The sequence below is a fragment of the Dermacentor andersoni genome, chromosome 1 (assembly GCF_023375885.2).
Source record: "Dermacentor andersoni chromosome 1, qqDerAnde1_hic_scaffold, whole genome shotgun sequence".
Taxonomy (NCBI): domain Eukaryota; kingdom Metazoa; phylum Arthropoda; class Arachnida; order Ixodida; family Ixodidae; genus Dermacentor; species Dermacentor andersoni.
In genome coordinates, this window is record NC_092814.1 from 286891821 (window position 1) to 286911540 (window position 19720).

General features: G+C 45.1%; 1 protein-coding gene and 1 long non-coding RNA gene across 3 annotated transcripts in view; both read right to left on the reverse strand.

Moving 5' to 3' along the window:
• Positions 1–19720, reverse strand: part of LOC140213731 (uncharacterized) — a 550291-nt gene that overhangs the window by 453685 nt on the left and 76886 nt on the right. The gene's annotated exons all lie outside the window — the stretch shown is intronic.
• On the reverse strand, positions 1798–6529 carry LOC129380943 (uncharacterized). The gene is made up of 2 exons (XR_008609171.1): positions 5120–6529; positions 1798–3988 (listed from the first exon to the last, which is right to left on the reverse strand). It is a non-coding gene; the product is annotated as an uncharacterized lncRNA (long non-coding RNA).

The window sequence follows — 19720 nt, forward strand, 5'->3', positions numbered from 1 at the left end:
CTTCAGTACTGGTATCTGTGCTGTGCCTTCATTAGCACAGTAAATGTTGTGAAAGCTGTGAATTCATAAAGTAGGAAGCCTCGCCTAACAAGAAACTTGCAGGCGAGGTAATCACGACAAACCAGCTCAGATGGTGGCACTATTCTGCTTGTTATCACTTGTGATAGGCCAAGTGTTCCCACCTTGTGCTGCCGGATGGTTGTGACCGATATGTTCGCGAAGGTTTGGGTCATTCCCACTTCAAGGGATGAGTAACTGTTGCATACGTGCAACATCTTCCTCTCCCTATATCAATGACTTAACTACATGTAGCAGGTTCAACTGTGTAATTATTGGTGAAGCTGAAGCGACGTATCACACATAGTTTCCGCACACTTCCTGATTGGCGAAAAGCATGCAGGAATTGCTCTTTGAGCTATTGGTTCAGTGTTGGCTTTCCACTAACCTGACTGTTGAAGAGGCAGATTTCACTTCATCGAAAGGCCCAAGTGAGAATGAGCCTAGAACTCATGACACAAAATACAGTCACCGTGTATGACTGAAGAACAACACATGACAGAACGATGAGCAGTGGAATTCATCTCACTAGTACACAAAGAAGTGCAGCTGCATTCAGTATATCACTGCTGGTATACTAAACACAAACCTCTATATGAGTTAATGTTTGGCTGGCATAATCAACAAGTTCCCTCTAATAAGCGATGGCAAAAGGTAAATAAAAAGCTGCTGCCTCGAGTACCGCTTTGGTCTAAAACATGCACTCTCACATGCAGCGGATACAATCCATAAATTGGTTTACATACACGTATGAAATGTTGAAAGTGCACCATGTGATAAAATTTAAACAAGATCAGCTGAATACCACATACACCATCTTTGATGAGGTATAGTTGGTGCAACATGCCTTGATATTAGAAGTTGCGCTGTTTTATTCACACACACATGCACGTAAATGCAAGGTACACAAACATTCGTGTTTACGTGTTACTGTGTGCATCAAATGAACAGCACAACTTGTACAACAAGACATAAAGACAAATAATTTTTTCATACCCATCCAATTCCTATTAGCTACGCAGTGATCTTTTTTTCTCACATGGGGCAACTCAACTCTGTGCATAAGTTAAGCTGATGTAGCTAATCTAAGCTAGACGTGGGTGTCATTTCCAGAATATGATATAATAAAGAAGTGACCATGTGTATGGGCCTAAAATTGATGGTTTGACAATATCTTATCTGGCTGGGTAGTAAATTTGTGTCAGAAAAGATAAATGCAGCACACCGACAAATCAGTGTGGCTAACATAATATAGGGAGCAGACAAGTCCAAGTGACTCCTCCAGCAGAGTCACTTGAAAATTTTGCCAGCAGTTCGTCCTCATTGGCTGGCTTCGATTGCGTAACTAATATTGACATAATTCTGAAAATTTGTGTTCAGGATAGACTCATGACCGCCAATAGGAACTTTTTACATTGTGATAGCAGCTGACTTCTCTCAATCCACTGTGGCCATGAACGTGTTAAAGAATGACAAGAGGCGAGGCACCTCTTTCCATGGTCTGGCAGCGCAGCTGAACATGGTTCATTTAATGAGTGGAACTGTGGCCCGTGCAAAATAAAGATCAGAGAGATAGCCACTTATAGCGTCCAACATCCTACACCCACGAATTATAGGTAGCAGTAAGCTTAAGATATAGATAAAAGTGCACCAGAAAGACATTTATAGGCATACTTTGCAGGCCCAAGTCAGTTTAAAGGACATTTGCTAATGACTGTTAGCAGAATGAAAACGAGCATAGAAAGTAAAGCACTTCTTTTTTACTGATATGATATATGGAGATGTTGGCGCACAATTTAATGTGCCGGCTACTCCTTATCTCTTGAGTGGTTCTGTCATACAACATACAGGGTTGAAGATTACATACCAAATAATTCTTTCACACAAGCACCAGGATTTGTCATGCAACGTTTTCCCAGGAAGACTGTGACGTCAGAAACACATGCTACATACAATATACAAGATAAACGTCTCCACAGTTATGTGGATAAAAATCGCAAAGATACAAATGATACTATTGCCTAATAACACAGCATCTAGTCTGCGGGTGGTACATACATCATGTAAATGCATTATCACATATAGTCACAACAGTACAGTCAACATAACATAATTCACAAACACATGCATATATACAGCGATATTGAAATGAAGGGAACAATAAAAGCGTTCATACCGTCGAACAATGCCGCTGTCTTCAAGGAAAGTCTTTAGAGCTTTTAACGCGCTCTTCTGCGAGGACGTTGTTGGCCAAGGACCCAAAAGTTTCCTTAAACTTAAAGGCCTGCTGTCTAACTTAATTGGGGTTTGTAATGTCTGCTCCCGGCGCGGGAGTTGTCTCTGTTCAAGATAAGACACCTCGAGCGTACCGGAATCTTGGTAGAACGCCAACATAATCCTAATCCACAAGAAAGGGGACGCCAAAGATTTGAAAAATTATAGACTGATCAGCTTACTGTCCGTTGCCTTCAATGTATTTACTAAGGTAATCGCAAATAGAATCACGAACACCTTAGACTTATGTAAACCAAAGGAACAGGCAGGATTCCGTAGAGGCTACTCAACAATAGACCATATTCACACTATCAATCAGGTGATAGAGAAATGTGCGGAATATAACCAACCCTTATATATATAGCTTTCATTGATTACGAGAAAGCTTTTGATTCAGTCGAAGCATCAGCAGTCATGGAGGCATTACAGAATCACGGTGTAGACGAGCCGCATGTAAAAATACTGAAAGCTATCTATAGCGGCTCCACAGCCACCGTAGTCCACCGTAAAGAAAGCAACAAAATGCCAATAAAGAAAGGCGTCCGGCAGGGTGATACGATCTCTCCAATGCTATTCACAGAGTGCTTACAGGAGGTATTGAGAGACCTGGATTGGGAAGAATTGGAGATAAGAGTTAATGGAGAATACCTTAGTAACTTGCGATTCGCTGATGATATTGCCTTGCTTAGTACCTCAGGGGACCAATTGCAATGCATGCTCACTGACCTGGACAGGCAAAGCAGAAGGGTGGGACTAAAAATTTATCTGCAGAAAACTAAAGTAATGTTTAACAGTCTCGGAAGAGAACAGCAGTTTACAATACGTAGTGAGGCACTGGAAGTGGTAAGGGAATACATCTACTTAGGGCAGGTGGTCACTGTGGATCCGGATCATGAGACTGCAATATTCAGAAGAATAAGAATGGGCTGGGGTGCGTTTGGCAGGCATTCTCAGATCATGAGCAGCAGGCTGCCATTATCCCTCAAGAGAAAAGTGCATAACAGCTTAATCTTACGAGTACTCACGTACGGGGAAGAAACCTGGAGGCTTACGAGAAGGGTTCTACTTAAACTGAGGACGACACAATGAGCTATGGAAAGAAGAATAATGGGTGTAATGTTAAGGGATAAGAAAAGAGCAGATTGGGTGAGGGAACAAACGCGAGTTAATGACGTCTTAGTTGAAATCAAGAAAAATAAATGGGCATGGGCAGGACATGTATAGAGGAGGGAAGATAACCGATGGTCATTAAGGGTTACGGACTGGATTCCAAGGGAAGGGAAGCGTAGCAGGGGGCGGAAGAAAGTTAGGCGGGTGGATGAGACTAAGAAGTTTGCAGCGACGACATGGCCACAATTAGTACATGACCGGGGTGGCTGGAGAAGTATGGGTGAGGCCTTTGCCCTGCAGTGGGCATAACCAGGCTGCTGCTGCTGATGATGAGAAGAAGACTAGACTCGGATAAAACTCAAAGGAACGTTTATTCCACTCTGTGCCGAGCGCCGCGCTTCCCGTGGCCCTCTCCCCTCTAGCCCAGGTGTCGTACCAGGATTCTTGCGTAATGCACGTAGGGTGCGCTGCTTGTAGGTTGGCTTTTCTTGACGATGCTACAGGGTTGATTTAAGTCGACTTCTTGGTGTGTCGTGATGTGGGCAATCTAGAAGGAGGTGATATATATCTTCGTCTACAAATCCACAATCACATTCAGGGGTTTCCGCACGGCCAATTCTGTGTAGGAAATGCTTTGTGTAGGCAGTGCCTAGCCTTAATCGATGAATAAGGGTTTCCATAGTTCTGTCTAATGACAATGAAAATTTGAATTCAATAAATGGATCGATATAGTATAAGTTCGAGCTCTTAGAATTCTGGTCAAACCAAGTGTTTCTACATATTTTGAAAGACGTCCTTATAATGCAGCGTAATTCATTCTTTGATATTGGGAGCAGAACCGCATCATCTTTGAGGCATGCTTGTCGTGCTGCTTCATCGGCTGCTGTGTTGCCAGGAATGTTTCAATGTCCTGGTATCCACTGGAATGCTATTGCATGTTTCGCTTCGCTTGCCTTTGTGAGGTGTTTAAGTGTTTCGTATATTATACTGTCACTGAATGTTTTCCCTTTTCTGCTGCAGAGTGATGTAAGAGCTGCCTGTGAATCGCTGAAAATTACCCATTTTTGTGCATCTCTTACTGACAATATAAATTTTATCGCACATAGGATTGCGAACAGTTCAGCCGTTGTGGACAAAGTCGCACGAGATAACTTAAATGATTCTTGTTTGTTGAGGTGCGGTATAATGAATGATGAAGTTGAAGAGGTTGCTGTACTGGAGCCATGTGTATAGATGTGTGTATCCTGAATACCGCATATATATCTGGTAAAATGCTAGTTGTTGAGCAGCGTGAATGGACATGTCTCTTTTTTTGAATATCCCGTCTACTGACAATTCGAATTTTGGAAGTGTAAGCAGCCATGGAGGATATTCGACATCTGAGTTCCAAAATTCATTTCTTGGCAATATGTGAAGATTTTTTCGAATTTCTATATGAACATAAGTTCTATCTCGTTTCATTATGTCTAGAGACAATGGGTGGCTTTTATGCTGTGTTTGAAGACGAAAGTACTGTCGGCATATTTCTGTAGTTCGCATAACTAGCACTTATCAGGCACATAATGTTGGTACGTGTGCTATTATTTGCTTTAAACTGTAGGCTCCTGCCAAAACAGGTGACACGAACCAGATAATCAAATAGGGTGGATATACAAAGTAACAGCAAACTTTCGCTTACCCAATTCTGCCTGCATCAGTAACGTGACCATAGCTAACCAGTGAGGATGAACTGCAGGCAAAATTTCATTCGCGTATTTCTGCTGGCTGCTAGCTGAATATCATATATCACCGTGCCTGTGACACTTAATTATTTGTTACTAGTCTTACGTGTTCATTTTTACATTCATATTGCCTTTTGTCAGCGAATGTGGAATTTGTAGTTAATAAGAAGGAAATAACCAGTTCTTACCTATAACGTATTCATCTACCAAGCCACTGGTGTCATCACAAACAGACTCTTTGCTTAGTCACCAGCAAAAAAAAAAAAAAAATGCAGTTAGGATTTTTGTGTATATGTAAGACACTTGCATGACAAAATATAAAGCAATTTACTTCGTGAAATCTTGAAATTCTTGCTATTCATACCAATTTCCACGTGATAAAAAAGGCTGCCCGAAAGTTTCATTCATGGCATTAGTGCTGTCCGGCGCGTCCACATTTCAGGACAAGGCTTTATGTCCTAACGCACGTTACTATTATGATGTTCCCTAAACTCCCCCACAATAGAACCACCTTCGAAATTGCAGTAACAACTTCTGAAACAAACGATACATGCACAAAGCAGAAAAGGCCGGTGTGATAGGGCTTATCTGTAATGGCACTAAATATGAAAATGCGATCGGCAACACTTCTGCACAGTTCACTTCTGAGCACACGCACATCGCGTAGATCGAGCACTTCTACACCCAGCAACGCTGCGACACATCGCACATATATGTCACGGTTTGTAGCTTGCGAACACATTCCGTAACAGCAAGAACACCGCTCGAACGTCGCGGTCACCTCTGGGCATCGCTGCCGGCGAAACGGCTCACACGCTGAATGGCAGCGATAACGAGGCAATAAAAGCTTATCGCTACTGATCGTATCATTACTTCTGAAAGTTGCGAAGGGCTGCCGTTCACCACTTCGCGGCAACGAACCGCATAAACAGAACGGATATCATTCGTGTTCGCTGGGTGCGCCAATCGTACACTGCTTATTTCGCCACGCACTGAACATGTGTCCTGCTGAGAATGCACGTGTATGTGATAGACTACTCGTTTGCGACGGGCACGCGAAGCGTGGAACAAAAAAATCACGAAGTCGACGGCTTCAAATACTTCTTCCGACGCTCTCGTAAACACAACACACTTCCTGCGCTCCGTCTGTTCCTCTAGGCGATCGCACGCACTGACGAGGCCTGGAAGGGTGCACCGGCTTGCTGCCTTCGGTGACTATCTCCGTGGGTGCCAGATAACTCTAGTAAAAATCATAAGAAGGAGAAAAATACTACTTCTGACACGGCTGTAGCTTAGACCTCGCGTCCCCGCTTCGCTTCGGCTTCGCTTTGAGCAAGCACCATGTTTGCTGTGACGACACCCGATACCGTCCGCCTCAGACCAGCCAATGACAGACAAGCAGGCGTGCGGACGATGGCGAAACGGACGGGCGGATGACGGCACCGGCTACTACTTGTCAATTGCAAAAGAAACAAATTTTTGCGTAGAAAGGGAGAATGGTGCCACAAAATGTTACACTCAGTAGAACACCGGATGAGTAAAAACTATACAGTCCTACAGTACATGAATCGCAAAGTTTTGTGCGTGAGTTCAGTGCACATACGCATCTACAAAGTCATATATCTTGAACAGCCAAAACACAACACATGTAATTACACTTCAAGTACAGAAGAGAATTATACATATTGCGTAAAAATTACGATCACTACATGAATCAATTTTGAACCCAGAACCACATTTATGTCACTCATTTAATGTATTAGGATCATCTGAAACTTAATATTTTCCCAAAATGTTGGTGTCCTCTAAGTAATTTTCCAAAGCAAGAAGTGCTCTTTTCTCAAGGCCCGCAGTTGGTCATGGGCCAAGCATCTTTTTAATGGTGAATGGTCTTCTATCTAATAGCAACAAATTTGCTTGCAGTATATACTCTTCTTTGTGGATCGTATTTCGTGCACTCGAGGAGGTGATGATGCACATCTTCGTCTCGATGGCCACAAGAACACTGCGGACTGGAGACACATTTTATCCTGTACAAGAAGTATCTCGTAAATACAGTACCAAGACGCAGGCGGTGCACCAATGTTTCAAATTTTCTGTTGTCTCTTAGAATTTGCGGCATTGATAGCTAGGTTTATGCATGGGTCTATAAAGTATAACTCCGAGTTCTTAGATTGCGATCAAACCAGGTAGTTTTGCTGAGACGACAGGAAATCTGTCTCAGGATCAGACGGACTTCGCTAGGGAATAGGGGAAGATTGGTTGTTTGCCCGATTCGCAGCTGCGTCCGCTGCAGTATTACCAGGAACAGGTATCCACTGAAGTGCAATTACGTGGTTCATTGCCCTTGCTTTTGTAAGTTCTTTGGGCGTCTCATACAATAGCAAAGTGCTGAAAGAATTTTTCTTATTGCTCTGTAGTAATGTGAGAGCGGCTTGCGAATCGCTAAAGATAACCAATTTTGGCGAATGCTTTTCTGGTGTTATGAAACGCAAAGCACACAGGATTCCAAACAGTTCTGACACGGTGGAAGATGTCTCTCTGGATATTTTAAATGTTTGGTCTAGCGGTAAATGTGGAATGACGAATGCTGAAATTCGACTTCGCCCTGCCATCTGCTAACCGCCTGGTTAGCTCAGATGGTAGAGCGGCTTCCCCGGAAAGGCGGTGGTCCCGGACCAGGACGAATTTTTCTTCAACTGCGAGGTTTTTCTTTCGAGGAATCCGCATGGGTTTCCTTTGTAGCAGTTGCTACGATTGGGAGGATGGCTCATTTTCGCTTCATTACGACAGTAGATGTCTTGCAGATGAGACTGAAGTAACGCTGACAGCGAAACTTCCATCTCTATTCACGCGGAATGACTGTACCTTTTCCTTTGCAGCGGAATTTCTGACGCAGCGCGGTTTGAATTCACTTGCCAGAAATTGCGGCCTTCCTGTGAGGGTAGAAAAACAACTGAAATTCCCTCAGGCCGCTTCTTCTTATACATTAGCAAGGAGAACCGTGTTTTATCGAAGTCTACGTCTTCATCTTAGCTCATAGGTAGATGTCCTGTCGTCGTCAACCCGTGGTTTCTTGGCTTTACTTTCGCTTGTCTCAGCCATATTCACTGAATGTGCGCTGGAAGGTAGCGCAGCGTTGAAAACTAGTGTTGCCGGCTTGATGACATTAGGCGCGTGTTGTGGCACTTCCGAGTGCGGCGCCGATTCTGCGGCACTCATGCCCCTAGGAACGCGCTGTGGGACATATGGCTCGTGCCGGTGTTCTTTGCTGCCTACCGCCGTGGTAGGCGTAGATGCGCTGCAGAGCGAAGCAATACCACGCGATATTGAGCGTGATCTTTAGAACATAGGTATTCCACGGGATATCTGTTCTCTCTGGAAAACAGCACAGCCTGAATACACCACCGATTCTTCGAAGAAAACAGAAAATATTATTTCACCGGAGAAGCAGCGGCCGCACGGTGGGACTTCTTCCTCCGATACTGTCTTTGGTATCGTTGGTTCTTGGCTTCTTACGAAATGATTAATAAAAATGGGGGCCCTCGGTTTCCTTTCTTCTCGTTTATATATATACATGACGCGAGCAGGAGGTTGCCGACGGAGATGGTCGCCCGAACACTAGACGGCAGGATCGACCGTGCCCTACATCATAACAACATCCAAGAAAGCCATCAACATGCTGAAGTAGTCGGGACCACCCGAGGACGTCCCTTTTGACAAGTCCCCTTTCACTTCGAGGTGAAGACTGCGGCCTCTGCATGGACGGAGCGAGACAAGCTGTGCCATTTCTCTGATTACCTTGAAGGTGAGGCCTTCCGATGGTACCTTACCGAGGAGTTTGACACTGACGCATCTTGGGAGACCGTCACTCAAATCATGACACAACGCCTTACAAGCACCATCGCGGATCCTTCCCGTCAGTTCATTGTCGGCTAATTCGAGCCAGTACCTGGAGTATTACTACAATGAAAAAATGTGGCTGGGGCGCCTCGCCGGCCATAAGGACACGCTGTTGCGCTCACGCGCAGGCGTCTACCTTTACCAGGCGCCGAAGGCCGGCGAGCCTGTCAGCGTGATGCCGTCGCGTATGGTTGTTATGGTGAGGAGGATTGTGTTTCCCTTTCCCTTCGTGAAGGCGACGACGTTAAAAATGATAGCGGAGCCACGCCGAAGCTACGGTGTAGAAACCGGCAGCAGCTATGCCAGATTAAAATAACGTTGTTCGTCGTTCGGCGTCGTGTTCCTGTCACGGCTCGGAGCCCTGCTCGGCCAAACGTAACAGCGCACCTCATATCAGGGCTCATCGACGACCTTCCCGCCGATATGGAGATGGCTCTTGCTGGGCTTAACCCGTCTACACCAGCGACGGGGCTCTAAGCTGCGCTGCAAGTAGAGTCAACTATGCAGCGAATTAAATCACAGCGCGTTCTACCAGGCCGAAAAACATGCGGATCAACACAGCAAACACCAGCGCCCGTCAGCGTCCACCTAATGCGGTAATACGAGCAACCGCGTTCGAATGCAGACACGGCGCAACGGATGGCTTGCCCCGACAGATGCACTGGTACAATGAATGTCCATGACGCGCAAGCATTCCCGCCCACGCTACCAACCAGGGAAACGAGGAGGGCGACCAAAAGCTCTGTTAATTCAATTTGATGCACTCAATAACGGGTACCCTGTTAGCGCTACTCTTGACACAGGAGCCACGATTACCTGTATCAGCGAAGCAGTGCTGGCGGCTCTTCACCTCCAAATAATGAGAAATTCATGCATCAATATTGAACGAGTTACATCATCTACCAAAACTTTGGGTGGCGTCAATCTAAAGACACAGATCGGAAAAATCACAAAGGAAATTCAGGCACATGTTCTCTAAGGCATGAAGAGCAACCAACGTCTTGGCTTGGACAATTCCTGTCTCTTTAGCTTGCCTCTGGATCTTGATACCGTAACTCTTCGCCAAGGCAATGACATCTTCCACCCTCGTCCACAAAAGCATTCCACGGCAAATAAGGACGACTGTTTGCAGGAAGTCGAAGTTTCTGATTTCGTGCATGTAAATGAAACTCAGAGGAGGCACTGAAGCAGCTTGTCCATAAATACGAGGCCATCTTTTCCAAATTAATGACTGACATTGGGTGCATCACTAGCGAAACGGATCACGTTTCTCTAACCAAGAATGGTCCCATCCGCAGGGCTCCCTATCGATGTTCACTAGTCGATAGCGTCAAAATGTACAGACAAATCAACGAACTTCTCACACAAGGAGTGATACGACTGTCTATGTCACCGTATGCTGCTCCGGCGCTTCAGCCGAGAAAAAAGGAGATGGACGCACGCGTTTCTACGTAGATTACCGCAAGCTAAAAGCAGGGACGGTGCCCGACTATCAACAGATCCCTCGCATCAACGACGTTCTTAACTCTCTCGGGAAATCGACGTATTTCTCGACGTCATACATAACCTCAAGTTACTGGCACGTGAGCATGCATCCGGAAGACATTCCGAAAACGGCCTTTGTCACACGTACCGGTCAGTAAGAATGGCTTGTCATGCCTTTTGGTCTCCGGAACGCTCCAGCCACTTTCAAACAGGCTGTCAAGTCCATCTTGACCAAACGCCACTTGACGAACGTCACGATCTATATTTCGATGACATTGTCGTGTATTCTGAAACTTTGCCAGACAATTTGAAGCAATTAAATGCCATATTAACGCCTTTAGAAGCAAGAGCGTTACACTGAAATTCAAGAAATGTCAGTTCGCACAAACTTCCATTGAGTGCCCGGGACACAGTGCTTCAAATGGCACAGTCACTCCGAAACAAAGCAACGTTGAGGCAATTCGGATTCCCACGCCCTCACGCACTAAAGAGTTACAGCGTTTTCTCGGCACCGTCAAACTTTACTGTCGATACATCGCCCGCTTTAGTAAAATTGCTCATCCACTGACACGCCTGCTCAGAAAAGACACCACCTGGAACTGGCACCATGACTGTGCACTGACTTTCACTCAGGTTAATAAATGTGTAACGCAAGAACCCATCCTTGCCATCTACGATATCGCCAAACCTTGTGTACTCTACTGCGATGCACCCAACAAAGGTATCGGCGCCGTCTTGAAGCAGGCTGATGATGAAGGTCGAGAGCATCCAGTTGCATAACGTTCACGCATACTGCTAAAACATGAAATAAATTACGCCACCACAGTACTTGAATGTTTAGCAATTATTGATGCCATCGATAAATGGCATTCTTATCTACGTGGAAAACCTTGCACTGTGATCGCCCATCATGTGGCATTGCAGTGGCTTAAAAACATCACAGATGGTCGAGGCCGTCTGTTCGGAAGGTCCTTGAAGCTCTCCAAGTACAACGTAAACATCAAGCACGAAAAGGGCATTAACAAGATCGAAGCCGATGCATTGTCTATAAAACGTATCATTCAGGTATTATCTGCTGAACAACTGCGAGAGCACCACCACGACAAACCGCCTTGCAGCATACCATTCAGAATGCAATGACCATAGTGATGCGCAGAGCAATACGAAGTCTACGTTCCTTTTGCTCTCCGGATTTCTCTTCTTCAGAAGGCTCATGGCGCTTAAGGTCATGTCGCAATAAGGAACACATTGCGACTTCTCTCTCCACAATATTATGGGCCTGACATCGTCACCGACGTTTCCGAATACGTTCGACACTGCGACATTTGCCAGAGCTCCAAGAGGACGAAAACCAGACGTTTTGGTTCCTTGGGATCGTTACCACCGGCAGATCAATCATTTCATCTTCTGACCATGGAAACTATCGGGGGTTTTGCCTACTACGGTTCCTTCGCAAGATTCATTCTCTTGGACGTTGACCATGCCACCCGTTATGTGTGGGTTTTTCCACATAGAAATGAGACCTGCGACACATACATTTCCTTGCTGAAGAGTATCTTCATTGCTGGAACGCCTTGCAAGCTCATTTCTGACCGCGGCACAGGATTTGCCACAGGAATATTTAAGCAATTCCTCAAACACAACAACATTCATCAGCTTTATACAAGCTCACAACGCCAACATGTACGCGTGTAATGGCTAAAACGAGCGTACTAATCAGCCCATATTCCTCACACACACACACACACACACACACACACACACACACACACACACACACACACACACACACACACACACACACACACACACACACACACACACACACACACACACACACACACACACACACACACACACACGCACACACGCACGCACATTCTCGCGAACACTGAGGTGGGAGCACAAATCGAGCAAGGTAAATGAATACCGGACGAATATACGAGGTAGTTCTTATGAGAGCTTGCCAAGAGTATTAATTCTGATAAGTTAAAGACCTAATGCACTACAGAAGTCATTCAGAAGCTAGTTTTTCGTCCATTCTGCTTAATGGCCGAAGCTCTATGAAAGGGAAACCTGTTCAATTTCACTCTCTTATCCATATGGATTGCTTAGATTTGTGGCCTCATCTGCTATGAGCATGTTGGCAACTCTCGGAGCATTTTTTTGTTTTCATTCCACCCGCCCCTTCTCATTACGCGCCCTTCTCTACGTCTTCTCCCGGCCCGAGTCGCGATCGTCTAAACACACCTGTACTCATCGCCGCCCTCTCCTCACGACACCACAGCTGACGTCGAACGTAGCGGGCGCCGTATCGGTCGCGTTTAAGCCAGTTTCAAGAATTATTGGACAGGTCCATGTGCACAAGCTTGTGTTTCATCAATGTGAAAAATATTCCACCATGTCTCACGCAACCAAACGTTTTCGCTATATGCAGTGGCGTATCTAGGCCGTCTGGCACCCGCGACATATAGCTCTTGTCATCCCCCCGCCCCGGCTGTAGTCAGGAGGGCGAGCATATCGAAAATTTCTGGGGCGGAGGGTAGGGTGATGTTTCAGGACCAGCACAGCCGCCTTGGATATGGCGCAGCCCCCCCCCCCCCCCCCCACTCCCTTCGCTTTCGTTCCCAGAGATCGCGAATGTAGCAGGTATACACGCGGTTTTATTTTCTGCACCAAATAACACATGGTGCTGCACTGAAAACTTGTGATAACCGCATTTGCACATCTGCTGTCAAACTGTAAGGCTTGGCAGCCAATACAGATGTGGAATTGTGGAAAATATGGCTACCAAGTGACACAAATATATTAATAAAATTTTAATTAGCTATTTTAGAGGCATTATATGCAATATTGAAGCCCGACAGTCATACGTTGCCCAACAACAACTCCAAAAAAATTGTCGCAGGTACTACGGCCTGCAGCATTTTGGCTGTGGGCAGCCCTGAACCTCAACTAAAATAGCGTGTCAGTGACGCTGGTCTCCCCGCTCTATTAGAAAACGCCATCTGATTGCCTGCTGCGCGGGCGCCAATGATATGACAGTTACGAGTTCTCTTCATTCTGGTCCATATAGCCTTTTTTTTTTTATTTGCTCCTATTGGCAAACATGATTCTCCGAGCTGCGGTACCACTATAAGGCTGGGAATGGCACAGAGCACACTTCGCGTCGATCCTTGGCGTGGCCTACGCAAAAACAGAGAAGGCCGCGATGAAGCCCGCTCCAGCGAAGGCTTGCGCTATACTGTTGGTCTGCACTCGCAACACATGTCACGACTCTTAAAACCGCTGCACCCTTCGGGGTATACATCTGCCCCGCAACAGTTATCATCATCTGCCTTGCTTGCGTTTCCTTCCTTGAAAACTCCGCTTTGGCTACTTTCGTGTCCAAAATGCTATGTCACGCTGATAAGGCGCAAGCCGTTCGTGACTTGGCAGTACCGGACTCGCAGCGTTACAGAAAGGAAATGCGACCAAGGCAGATGACGATTATCGTTGAGGGACAAGATAAGGCACAAAGGGTGTAATTTTTTAGGAGTGAACAAAATTCTCAAACTCTAAAACGAAATTAAACCATTTGGGTCGTATCTTGCCACACACAACGTGTCTACCAAGTTGACATTTCCAAATTTCGTGAGTTTTCCAGGTTTTCCCTGAGCACCTTTGCAAAATTCCGTGAATGAGCCTGAACATTTATATCATGACAGACTGACACCATGTTGGCCGATGCTGTGAATCTCTAGTAAGCATGCTGAAACAAAAAAAAAAATGACTTAAAAGGAAGCTTTAGCTCTGGCCTAACTCCAACGTGGCCTATTCAAATACATGTAAAACACAAAACGTTTTTGAGATAACCCGTGGACCAATTTTAATGAAATTTGTTGCATATGTGAGAGAGAAACTTAAATTCTAGTGACGGCTGGAAACGGAATTTGGATCTAGGTCCTGAATTTTGTTAACAGAATTTTCAAATATTCGAAAGCTTGAAAAAAAAAAAATGGAAGCACGAAGTTTACAAATTTATGGCTCTGCATCAAGAACAGATATCGCGGTTCTGCAAACGGCATTCATTAGACCATTAAAAGGGGACAAATTCGATATGTTATTTTACAGCTTACGTGAATTTGTTACGTTCTGTACGAAAGTTCTGCAAAAGCTCTATTTACATATGACCAATTTTTTTTAGATTCATGGGTAACATATCAATTTTGTCCGCTTTAGATGTACTATTAGATGCAATTAACAGAATCGCATTATGATTTTTCGTTGCTGAGTTACGGAGTTGTAAACTTGATAGTTTGGTTTTTTGAAAATATGATATTTTTGCCAAATTTTAATAAAAATATGAGGACCTAAATGACAAATCCGGATCCAAGAGTCACTAGATTTGATGTTCTTCTTTTAAATGCAACAAACCTCGTCAAATTTGGTGCCGTGGTTGCCGAGAAAAACGAATTCTCGTTTTACATGTATTTAGATAGGAGCACCCGGGCTAAAGCTTCCTCTTAATCCAGTTTGAATAGTAAGGAGTAATACTTACGTTATTTAAAAAGAAAACAGAAGGAAGGTGTTAGTAAAATGCACAGTGAAAAAAAAAAGTAAGACCCATTCCAAATTGAGTTGAACATCTTCAAATACGAATGAAAAGGAGATGCATACATAAGTAAATATTTTTAAATATGAGCCATTTCTATCGACTGATAGCAAGCGCATCGGTATGCGGCCTGAACTTTGTCGCAACTAAGATTATCTCTTTGCAGCTGAGAAGTCAACCTCAAATGCCCTGACATATTCTTAGCCCGTACACAACATCTCAGTGTTCGCTTTCACTGCTTTAACGAGTTTGGTTTGGATGAGGGACACCTGCATCGCGGCGTCAGCCAACAGTTTCTTTTTTCAGCTCAAGCTCCTTCAAAGAAAGGGGCGGCGGCACGCTTTCTTTCCCGTTACTTCCTCAGTGCGTCAGTCCTTTCTGTTCTCATCCTGCTTCTACCATGCTTTCACCCCATGTAACATTTGAAGCATCCTCTTTGTGAGTTCTACAGTAAACTTCCGATTTTTCGGAATCCCTGGGGACCGCAAAAACATCCGAAAATTGGCCAGACGAAAAAAATGAATGCATGTCTCTAACTTCCCTTAAGGGGTAAAATCACCACAGGCGCGTCCAAGAAAGCTCTTAAGACCTGCCAGTACACTTATTAGGCATATCGATGCTCGTACTGCGACAGGACATGGGGTGCACGCGTGTGTAATTAAGGAATACATACTGTGTTCCATGACAATAGCCTCTTCCCACGCTTCTTATGCTTACACCGCTGTACTGAGGCGCAGCTAACTTTCGGAGACTGGCAATACCCAACGCGTTGTGCTCTGCGAGCTTCGAAGCCAATCACGAGGATTACAAAGGCGGAGCCGGTGCCATTGCTGACAGCGGCGAATTCATTCAATGAAAAACACGACACCGCACGCCAAGAAGCAAAATAGCGAACGTAGAAGCAGCTAGGCCTAACGTTGCCGCAGTGGTGGCTACGGCTACCAGCCGATCTGCGTGCGAGAGTACCGGTTCGAGGCGGCGAGATAATCAAAATGCGGCAGTGGCGGCTTTTCTTAATGCCACGTCAGACCTGGAGGCAGGGCAATATACATTGACTATATCGAGTACGTGGTGGTGCCGCAAAGCCGTGCGAAGTATCGGGCATGTCCGAAAATCGGGCGTCTGGAAAATCGGTCGTTAAGTACTCTGGCAATATATCGTGCCCATGACACGGCGTGAATGACGATTCGTTGCGATTCCTCTGCTACTGGAACCAGCATTAACACGACTTTCGTTCCCTTTGAATAAAATTACAGCTAATTTTCCCTGGGTATTTCCAGACTATTCAAATTCCCTGCGGATTCCTGGTTTTACCGGTTGGTAGACACCCTGCACACATATATCGTCTCGTGTCTTGTCGGCATTTTCTTTCTATAACGCTGCGAGTCCAGTACTTCCCAGTAGCGAACAGCATGCGCGTTAGGAGCATGACAGAGCATTCCCGACAGGAAAGTAGCGGGCGCGGCATATTCAAGCAAGGCAGATGACGATTATTGTTGTGTGGCAGATATACACCTCGAATGGTGTACCTTTGTCTAAGAGTGTGTAGGAAGGTCGACGTCTCTGTTCCATGTTTATTTCTTTCGGTACTGCTATACTGGGCCAACCACAGTGCCAAAGTATACTGCAGGCTCTAGCACCCAAGACGATTTTGTTTAGAGGAGTTTTTGTGTAGTTAATAATATGACTTTCCGACGTCAATTCCAGAATTGCAATGTTTGCTCTATAATTCCTAATTACAGTTATTTAAGGCATCCTATCTTAAGACGGCGCGGAGAGGCACCCAAGAGCCACATCGCCAGAATTTATGTTTAGCAACGGCCAGCTCCGAGCATGAGCACACCGCAGGAGTGCACCACACATGAAACGTTCCGCTGAGGCGAGTACTTTTGCGACCAATTGGCGAATTAATATGTTTAGCACGAACATTCGTGCAATTATTACGTAGGTTGTTGACAAAAGCTGCAGCGCTGACTATTCTGCGGCACGTGACATCTGATACAACGGATACATGAGCTCGGTCTGCTGGTCCACTCAAGCCAGCGGAAAGAGCGGGATCTTTAGACATATATAACAATCCCCCCCCACCTTAACTGGCACCTCCTCCGCCGCCCTTTACTACGCCACTGGCTATATCGGCTGTTTTTATCGGCGCGGAAGACCGTAGCCTCCGACCAGCTTCGGGACAAGCGTGGCTCGACTCGCCTACAAGAGGTGGGTTGACTCACTCCACGCGTTCAACGAAATGCACGAAAACGCAGTGCCCCAGCCCGACTAAATCAGACTCCACTCGTTCGCACCGAGTACGAGTAAACGAAATCGCCGCCCGACGAGTGCATCGGCGGCACTCCGGCCTCTGCCATGTGACCGAAACGCAATTACTCTTGCATATTTAACTATGTCATCCAAGCATCGATCACGCGCCATTTTAGCGTTTTAAAGCGGCGATAATCGGCGAAACCGGCAGAAGTACGCACAGGTGCTCAAAGCACTTTCCCGTGCAAGCGTCTTGTGTTACGCTGTCCACTTTCAGGAAGACGCACGGCCAGATCATGTAGTCTACTTGCGCGATATGCATAAAAAAGCCGGAGGCTGTACGTGATTTCCCACAACCTTAAAAAAAAGAAGAAGAAAAAAACTTTGCGGTGAGAACACAGCACACGCAAAGCTACGAGCCGTCGGTCCGACTATAGACTCAACTACCAAAGCACATCGGTTTCAAGATTTTATCAGGCAGCTCTTATTGACAAGCTTCACTACAATTCTTCATCTGGCTTCGACTCAATTAGCACTAAGTTCTTAACACTTCCGCCTACAGGTATATTAACCTAACCAAAATTTTTCTACAGTCACTCAACACAGGCGCTTTGACTCGTCAATGGAAGGTTGGGAAGGCGGTTCCTCTCTAGAAATCGGGTAATAGAAACTCGGGAACTAAATATATCGCCCTATCTCACTTACCACCACGGGCTGCAAACTGCTGGAACACATTGTTTTGAAAAGCCTCGTCGACTTTCTTGAAGGTAATGCATTTTTTTACCTGCCCAACATGGCTTTAGAAAATCATACACATGTGAGACTCAACTCGGAACTTTCACTGATCAGTTGCATCGAATTCTTTATCGCTCATCATGCGCTGACGGCAGTTTATTTATTCTTTCAATAGCATTCGATAAAGTATGCCCCATACTTTTAATCCACAAACTAACTCATTTGCATATGGATGCTAATATTTTAAAACCGATCGAATTCTTTCTTGTTAATTGCTCAGAATACGCAACTGCTAAAGGCTACATTTAGCCGATGTGCTTGCTCTATTGCCCCCAGAGTGCCCCAAGGATCGGTTCTCGGTCCTTTGTTGTTCCTAATCTATATTAACGACCATCGTTCGCAAATTACTTCTAACATTCATACCTTCGCTGATAATTGTGCTTTCCTTAGAAAAATTACTACAGATTGTGATACTAACCGTCTTCAATCCGACCTAGAAATGGTATCTAACTGGTGCAGTTAAAGGCCAATGGAATTAAATGTTAAGTGTAAAGCTATGCATGGTATCCGAGACACCTAACTCCTCTTAGGTATACTATATAAGTAACCTTCCTTTAGAACAAGTAAACTCGTACAAGTACTTAGGAATTCATATCGCATTCAACGGTACCTGGGAAACCCACATTAATAATGTAGAGAACAATGCTAACCGCGCTCTTGGTCACTTAAGGCGATACTTATTAAGGCTCCAGACTCTTTAAAAGCGTTGCTTTATAAAACAATAATACATCCGAAATTAGATTATGCTACAGCTGTCTGGGACACCAATAACATAAACTTAACACGTTATTATTAGTTCAGAATAACGCTGCTCGTTTTATTCTTTCGAATTAGAACTGCCAGCGTAACAGCCATAAGAACAGGCTTTTCTCTTCCATCTCTTGCAGCTCGAACTAAAGTTTCCCGTTTATTATTATTTCACGAAATTTTTCACAGTGCAACACTGCATGACGTATTCATTAATACTCCACAATAGGCATCCCGTCGCATAGATCATTCTTACAAGGTTCACGCTCCTCCTTTCAGTCCAGACACATTTTCCCAGTCATTCATACCTCGGAAGTCACTAGAGTGGGAATGCCTCCTCGCAAACATTGTATTCATCAGGGATAATTCCTTGCGTCGTGATGCCTTACACAATATTACTTAGTAGAATGCGGTTTCATGTGCCTCTTTATCTTGTATCTTTTTCTGTAACAGCTTCTTTTTTTTCTCGACTCATTGTATTCCTACCGAATTATTTGTCAAATTGTACTTTTTATACTGTATTTACTCATCTAATCACTCCCCACTCTTTTCTGTAACGCCTTGACAGGCCTTGAGGGAAATCAAAAGTGAAAAAGATGAAGCCCGGGCGGCCGCACGTTGCTGCCGAAGTACAACGCCCCCTTACCCCCCCCCCCCCCCCCCGCTTCCATGTGTGCGACGGAAGACGGCGCGCTTCCTCCCCGCTTTGCTGCATTGCGCGTGCGAGATTGAGCCGCAAACGACGGTTCACCCTCGCACGCTTTCACTCGCACATACA